Below are 6,539 nucleotides of genomic sequence, written 5' to 3'. Positions count from 1 at the left end.
TATTTCCTGAAGTAGCTTGAAAAGTATTGGTATTAGTTCCTCTTTAAAGGTTTTGTAAAACTCTGCTGTATACCCATCTGGTCCTGGGCTTTTCTTAGTTGGTAGTCTTTTGATGGTTTCTTCTATTTCCTCAATTGATATTGGTCTGTTTAGGTTGTCTATATCCTCCTAACTCAATCTGGGCAGATCATATGACTTCAGAAATTTATCTATGCCTTCACTATCTTCTAATTTATTGGAGTATAAGGATTCAAAATAATTTTTGATTATCTTCTGTATTTCTGAAGTGTCTGTTGTGATATTGCCTTTTTCATCCAGTATGCTAGTAATTTGAGTTCTCTCTCTTCTTCTCTTCGCTAGCATGGCTAAGGGTCTGTCAATTTTGTTTATTTTTTCAAAGAACCAACTTTTAGTTTTGTCAATTTTTTCAATTGTTTCTTTTGTTTCGATTTCATTAATTTCAGCTCTGATTTTCATTATTTCTTGCCTTCTACTTCTTTTGCTGTTGTTTTGCTCTTCTTTTTCTAGGATTTTGAGATGAAGTATGAGATCATTTATTTGTTGGTTTTTTCTTTTTTTAAGGAATGAACTCCAAGCAATGAATTTTCCTCTTAGAACTGCTTTCAATGTGTCCCGTAGATTCTGATATGTTGTGTCTGTGTTTTCATTTATCTCTAAGAATTTTTTAATTTCCTCCTTGATGTCTTCTATAACCCATTGATCATTCAGTAACCTATTGTTCATTCTCCAAGTGATGTATGCTTTTTCCTTCCTTCTTTTATCGTTGATTTTCAGTTTCATTCCATTATGATCAGGTAAGATGCATGGTATTATCTCTACTCCTTTATATTGTCTAAGAGTTTCCCTGTTTCATAATAATGATCTATTTTTGAGAAGGATCCATGTGCTGCTGAGAAAAAAGTGTAACTGCTTGATGTTGGGTGGTATATTCTATATATGTCAATTAAGTCTAGGTTATTAATTGTGTTATTGAGTTCTATAGTTTCCTTATTCAACTTTTGTTTGGAAGATCTGTCCAGTGGCGAGAGAGGTGTGTTGAAGTCTCCCATGATTATTGTATGGTGGTCTATTAGACTCTTGAACTTGAGAAGAGTTTGTTTGATGAACATAGCTGCACCATTGTTTGGGGCATATATATTTATGATTGTTATGTCTTGTTGGTGTATGGTTCCCTTAAGCAGTATGTAGTGTCCCTCTTTATCCCTTTTGATTAACTTTGGCTTGAAATCTATTTTATTTGATATGAGTATGGTCACTCCTGCTTGTTTCCGAAGTCCATATGAGTGATATGATTTTGCCCAACCTTTCACCTTCAGCCTATGTAGGTCTTTTCCTATCAAATGCGTCTCCTGTAGGCAGAATATTGTTGGGTCTTGTTTTGTGATCCATTCTACTAGCCTGTGTCTCTTAATTGGTGAGTTTAAGCCATTAACATTTAGGGTTATTATTGAGATATGAGTTGTTCTTCCAGCCATATTTGTTTATTTCTGTTACTAAACATGGTTTGTTTTCCTCTTTGATTATTTCCCCCCCTTTACTGTCCTACCTCCCACTGTTGGTTTTCATTGTTATTTTCCATTTCCTCTTCCTGTAATGTTTTGCCAAGGATGTTTTGAAGAGATGGTTTTCTAGCCACAAATTCTTTTCACTTTTGTTTATCGTGGAAGGTTTTAATTTCATCTTCCATCCTGAAGCTTAATTTCGCTGGATACACAATTCTTGGTTGGAACCCATTTTCTTTCAGTGTTTGAAATATGTTATTCCAGGATCTTCTAGCTTTCAGAGTCTGTGTTGAAAGATCAGCTGTTATCCTGATTGGCTTACCCCTAAATGTAATCTGCTTCCTTTCTCTTGTAGCTTTTAAAATTCTCTCCTTATTCTGTATGTTGAGCATCTTCATTATAATGTGTCTAGGTGTGGATCTCTTATGATTTTGCACATTCGGCGTCCTGTAGGCTTCTACGATTTGGGATTCTTTCTCATTCTTCAAGTCTGGGAAGTTTTCTCGTATTATTTCATTGAATAGATTGCTCATTCCTTTGGTTTGGAGTTCTGCACCTTCCTGTATCCCAATGACTCTTAAGTTAAGAGCGGTGGCTCTGCCCTGCCCTTCCTACCACGCCCGTATACCACTGGGTCGCGGGTCTGCCCACCTTGCAGGCATGGGTGGCGGCTCCGCTCCACCCCCTCTCCAATTGGGATCACGCGACCACCATGCCGGTGAGCCGCTGGGCCTGCTCCGGGTGCAGGCGGCGGCCCAGCTCCTCCCCTCTGGCTCGTCGACAAATCGAGAGAGACTCGGGTGTCTGTGCCTCACCCTCCCTACCAGGAGACCAACTGTTTCTGTCACCGCTGGTATTGATGAAGTTCTCTCCTCCGCCGCTTTCTGATGACATCAGATCTCTGCCATGTTGGTATCCTATGCGAATGGCAGCATTTCGTTCCATTTGCCAGGTAACCAAAGCAACGGGTGAGTCCTGACCGGCCCTCAGCAGGACCCGGACTGAGAAGCAGTTTCCTTGGGCTACTTAGCCCTGGGCCAGGGCAGTTCTGGGAGCCGGAACTCGGCCGCTCTGTGTCACGACCCCTTGCCCGCAAGGAAGACGCAACTCGGGAATCTTCTTTCAACAGTTTATTCAGGCCCTTGATATTTCTTCTTCTCTCTCTCTGATGCCCCTCCCAGCCTTAATAAAGCATCCCAAGCCCCAATGCAAAGCTGCCGCGTGGAGCTTTCTCACAGGGTGGTGAAAAATCATGTGCCAACTTTCCCAGATAAGAAGTTGTTTGTCACAGACCACAGTGGAGCCAGCGTCATCTTGTAATGGCGACCATAGTCTGCAGAAATGGCAGAAGCGGCTCACCACAGCTCTGTGCTCGGTGTATGCTCTGATAAGAGCAGGCTCCAAGAAGCAGTTTCCGTGGGTTATTTAGCACTGGGCCTAAGTAATCTGTCTGCAAGCCGCAGGCGAATGGCAGCCTGAAATTAACTGTTCTATGGCTGAATGAGCTGCAGTCAGTCAAAAACAGGGATGGTGACGTCAGCTCTCCAAGATGGTGGCTGCTGACCTCCTCTGTGGTCTGACCAGTGTGGAGAACCGAAATGGACCGCTTCCTTCCCCCATCTCGAACCCAGAATTCAGCACTGAGTACGGTGCTTGCATGGCTGGCAGAAACTGCAGCGCTGTATCCCTGTGCCACTATCTCCTCGTTTCCCAGCACGCGCTGCAGACTCTAGCCACGGGGCGATTTGCTGAATAAGCAGTGTTACCCTCCGTGCGACAAATCTCTCGCGTTTGAGTCCCCATAGAAAAACTAGAATTAATCAAAATTATCAAATACGCACATACACGCACACACAAAACTAGTGGCATTATGTATTGTCTAAAAAGGGAGAAAAGAAGTGGTCCAAGACCATTCCAATGGCTTATAAGTTAAAGGAAAAGAACACACACACATGCAATGGAAATCCTTCCTCCAGGTTCCGGACCACCCCACTATTTCTGGAAATTCCTAACAAGATCATGATTTACTCTTAATTATAAATTTTGTGCATGAAGATGCCTTATTCTGCAAAATCAATAAACAAAAGAACAAATTAAACATGTGACTTGTCCAAGATATTTGAGGGGAAAAAAAGCCTGATCAGTATTTACATTAATCAGAATATATTCTCTAACTTCTCAGAGTAAACCTGAAAGTATGATTCAACTGGAAAATAAAGAATGAAAGTGAGAGAGGAGAGAGAGAGATCTCATTATAGCTGCCCTAAATAGATTTTTAAATTTAATTTTATTTAATTTTATTATTTTTTTTATTTTTTATTAGCTACATATGACTGTACAATGATCTTGACAATTCATACATTTGAATCAAATGAGATATTTTTTCTGATGTAACCCTTCCTTTCTGGGACTCTCATATTGTCACAAAATAGCTAAATTTAAAGTATTTTGTTTTTTTCTTCTCTTAAAAGTATTTCTAATGAACTGATTAATAAGGAAAAAGAAAATATGTATTGAACACATAAATTTGCCACAAGCAATTATGTATATCATAGAGCCCAACTGCCACCACAGGCTTCCCACAAGCCTCTCAACACCCCCGCCCCATTCCTCCTGCTCTTGAGGCCGATTGGCTGGGTCTCGTGGGCGGAGCCAAAAAAAGTCCCCCAATGAGCAGCTCTGTGGTCTGAAAGGGCGGGGAAACAGCCCAATGAGCATCACCACAGAGGAGCCAATCAGCTGGCAGCTGGAAGTTTGCTGGGGCCTCTGTGAGCCAATCATCAGCTGGCAGCTGGAAGTTTGCTGGGGCCCCTTTGGCTGTGGCTCTCAACGCAATTAGGTATATCAAAAAGACATTAACTTTAAAAAGGTATAAAAAAAGTGAGGACAAACCTGAAATTACAGAAAAATAAGTCAAATTTTTTCAATGAAAAACTAGAATTAATCAAAATTATCAAATACGCACATACACGCACACACAAAACTAGTGGCATTATGTATTGTCTAAAAAGGGAGAAAAGAAGTGGTCCAAGACCATTCCAATGGCTTATAAGTTAAAGGAAAAGAACACACACACACACACACACACACAACCAATATTTTCAACAATATGTCATTCTACAACAACACAAAAATTAGAATTATTTTATAATGCTTGTTCTTTTAATCAAAAGATGCCCATATCTTGGATGTGTATATATATATTTTTTTCACTAGTTTACTATTGACTTATTTTAAAATATATTTGTGTTACTGCATGCAAATATTTCCTGTATTTAACAGCCTTTCTTTTTATTTACTTCATGTGTCCAGCTTCCACAGACAGGAGTTTCAGGTTGGCAGGCAGATGGGTTCCTTACTCTCCTGTGAAACTGAATGCAACAGTTCAAAACACTGGCCAGAAAAATGTTTGATTGCTGTTTGAACACATGGAAATAGTTACACTGATGCCTGAATTTCCATTTTCTGCAAAAAAAAAAAAAAAAAAAAAAAAAAAAAAGCCATGCAATGCTGGTGTCAAAGACTAGGCAGTTGTAGCATGGAGAGTGGACAGAGTGGGGTTGGGTTCTTTATCTCATCAATTTGAAGAATAAAGACACAAGAGTGAGAGCAAAGCAACAGGATTTATTAAAGTAATAAGAAAGTAGAACTCCCAAAAAGGGAGGGGTGCCAAGAGAGGTATACCAAGAGTGGCTATTGTCTAGGGGTTTATATAGATCTATAGGTTTAATTAAGCCAGTGCCCTGCCCAATCCTGGGTAAGGCATTCAGTGTCCATGAGGTGTTCATTCAGCCTTTAGTCCAGTCAAAATATCAGGCATTTTTCCTTCCTTGGAGAAGCATGGACCCCAGTCATGTAGGTCCTGATTTAAAATAGCCTTTGTGTAAGTTTCTCGGCAGGTATCTGCAGCTGCTGTTTGTGCTCTACTGCTCAGAAAGTTATCCAGGGGCCCAACTCCCTATCCTCCCAGCCTTCTCTCTTCCTCCTGACATCACAGTCACCATTCATAATGGCTGTTGCAATTCCCTCATGAATAGATCAAGAAATCATTTCCCAAGTCAGTCATTGCCTATGACCATTTAGCTCAAGTGGACAAGCAACAATTTTGGCTTGCTTTCATGTTCCTAGTTGGGAAGAACTTCTGGTGACCATCATATTTTTCCAGTTTCTCCAAGACAAATATAAAGTGAAGCCAAAACAGGACCGCATCATCGCCCTGTCAATAACACCAGGAAGATTACTATCTGTAGCAAGGAAAACTACTTCCTCTCCCTGTAGGGTTGTAATGGACTTGTACTGATGAATCAGATGGGGCATTAAAGCATCCAAGAGCCTTGTCATTTATAGGAAGCCCTAGGACATGGACAAGAATAAGTCCTGAGCTCACCAAACTCTTTGGGGTCTGCTTTTATTGTATGTGGAAGAGTTATTTCATATCCAGAATAGGCATATTTGCAAGGGAAAAGTACCCAACCAACCTCTTTCTCCAGAGCCAAGTTGCAAATGAATCCCAGTGAGTTGGACACCACCTGAGCTTTGGGTGACACTTGCTACAAACAATGGCCATTCTGACATTGAAGAGTGGGTAGTAACATAATCAAAGCAGACAGGACACTCAGAATGACTTGTCCAGTGATTGTTGGATGCAGTTGTTCCAATCATGTCAGGCTCTCTCTGGAATGGTGGATACTTTGAGTTATGAGTAGGTAATGCTGTAGCAGTCTGATGGCTCATTTTTATAAGCTAGTGGATTCCACAAAGCACAGGGATGCCTGGGACAGAGTGTTCCCTCAAATACTCAATAACCAGTTGAGTTTATCAGCGTCTGATCTTTAAGTCAGTCACCCAGAAGCAATATCTGCCTCCAGGATACTTGGGTTTGGTGTTCTTAGCTTTTTTTGTGGCTGCTCTCCTCTAGAAAAGTCAAAAATACTTCCCACTGGGGATTCTTGGAACACGGAAAAAGAGGAAATGCTATATTTTCCTTATGATAAAAATTTATAAAGTGGTTTTAAT

The 6,539-nt window shown here is 40.7% G+C and overlaps 1 pseudogene; it reads right to left on the bottom strand.

Moving 5' to 3' along the window:
- Positions 1–4,908: 4,908 nt before the first annotated feature.
- LOC124080924 (E3 ubiquitin-protein ligase SIAH1-like) lies at positions 4,909–6,260 on the bottom strand (annotated as a pseudogene).
- Positions 6,261–6,539: the final 279 nt, after the last annotated feature.

The sequence above is a fragment of the Marmota monax genome, unplaced genomic scaffold (assembly GCF_021218885.2).
Source record: "Marmota monax isolate L192 unplaced genomic scaffold, Marmota_monax_Labrador192_F-V1.1 WCK01_AAM20220418_F8-fsc01300, whole genome shotgun sequence".
Classification (NCBI taxonomy): Eukaryota; Metazoa; Chordata; class Mammalia; order Rodentia; family Sciuridae; genus Marmota; species Marmota monax.
This window is presented reverse-complemented; position numbering and strand designations above follow the sequence as displayed.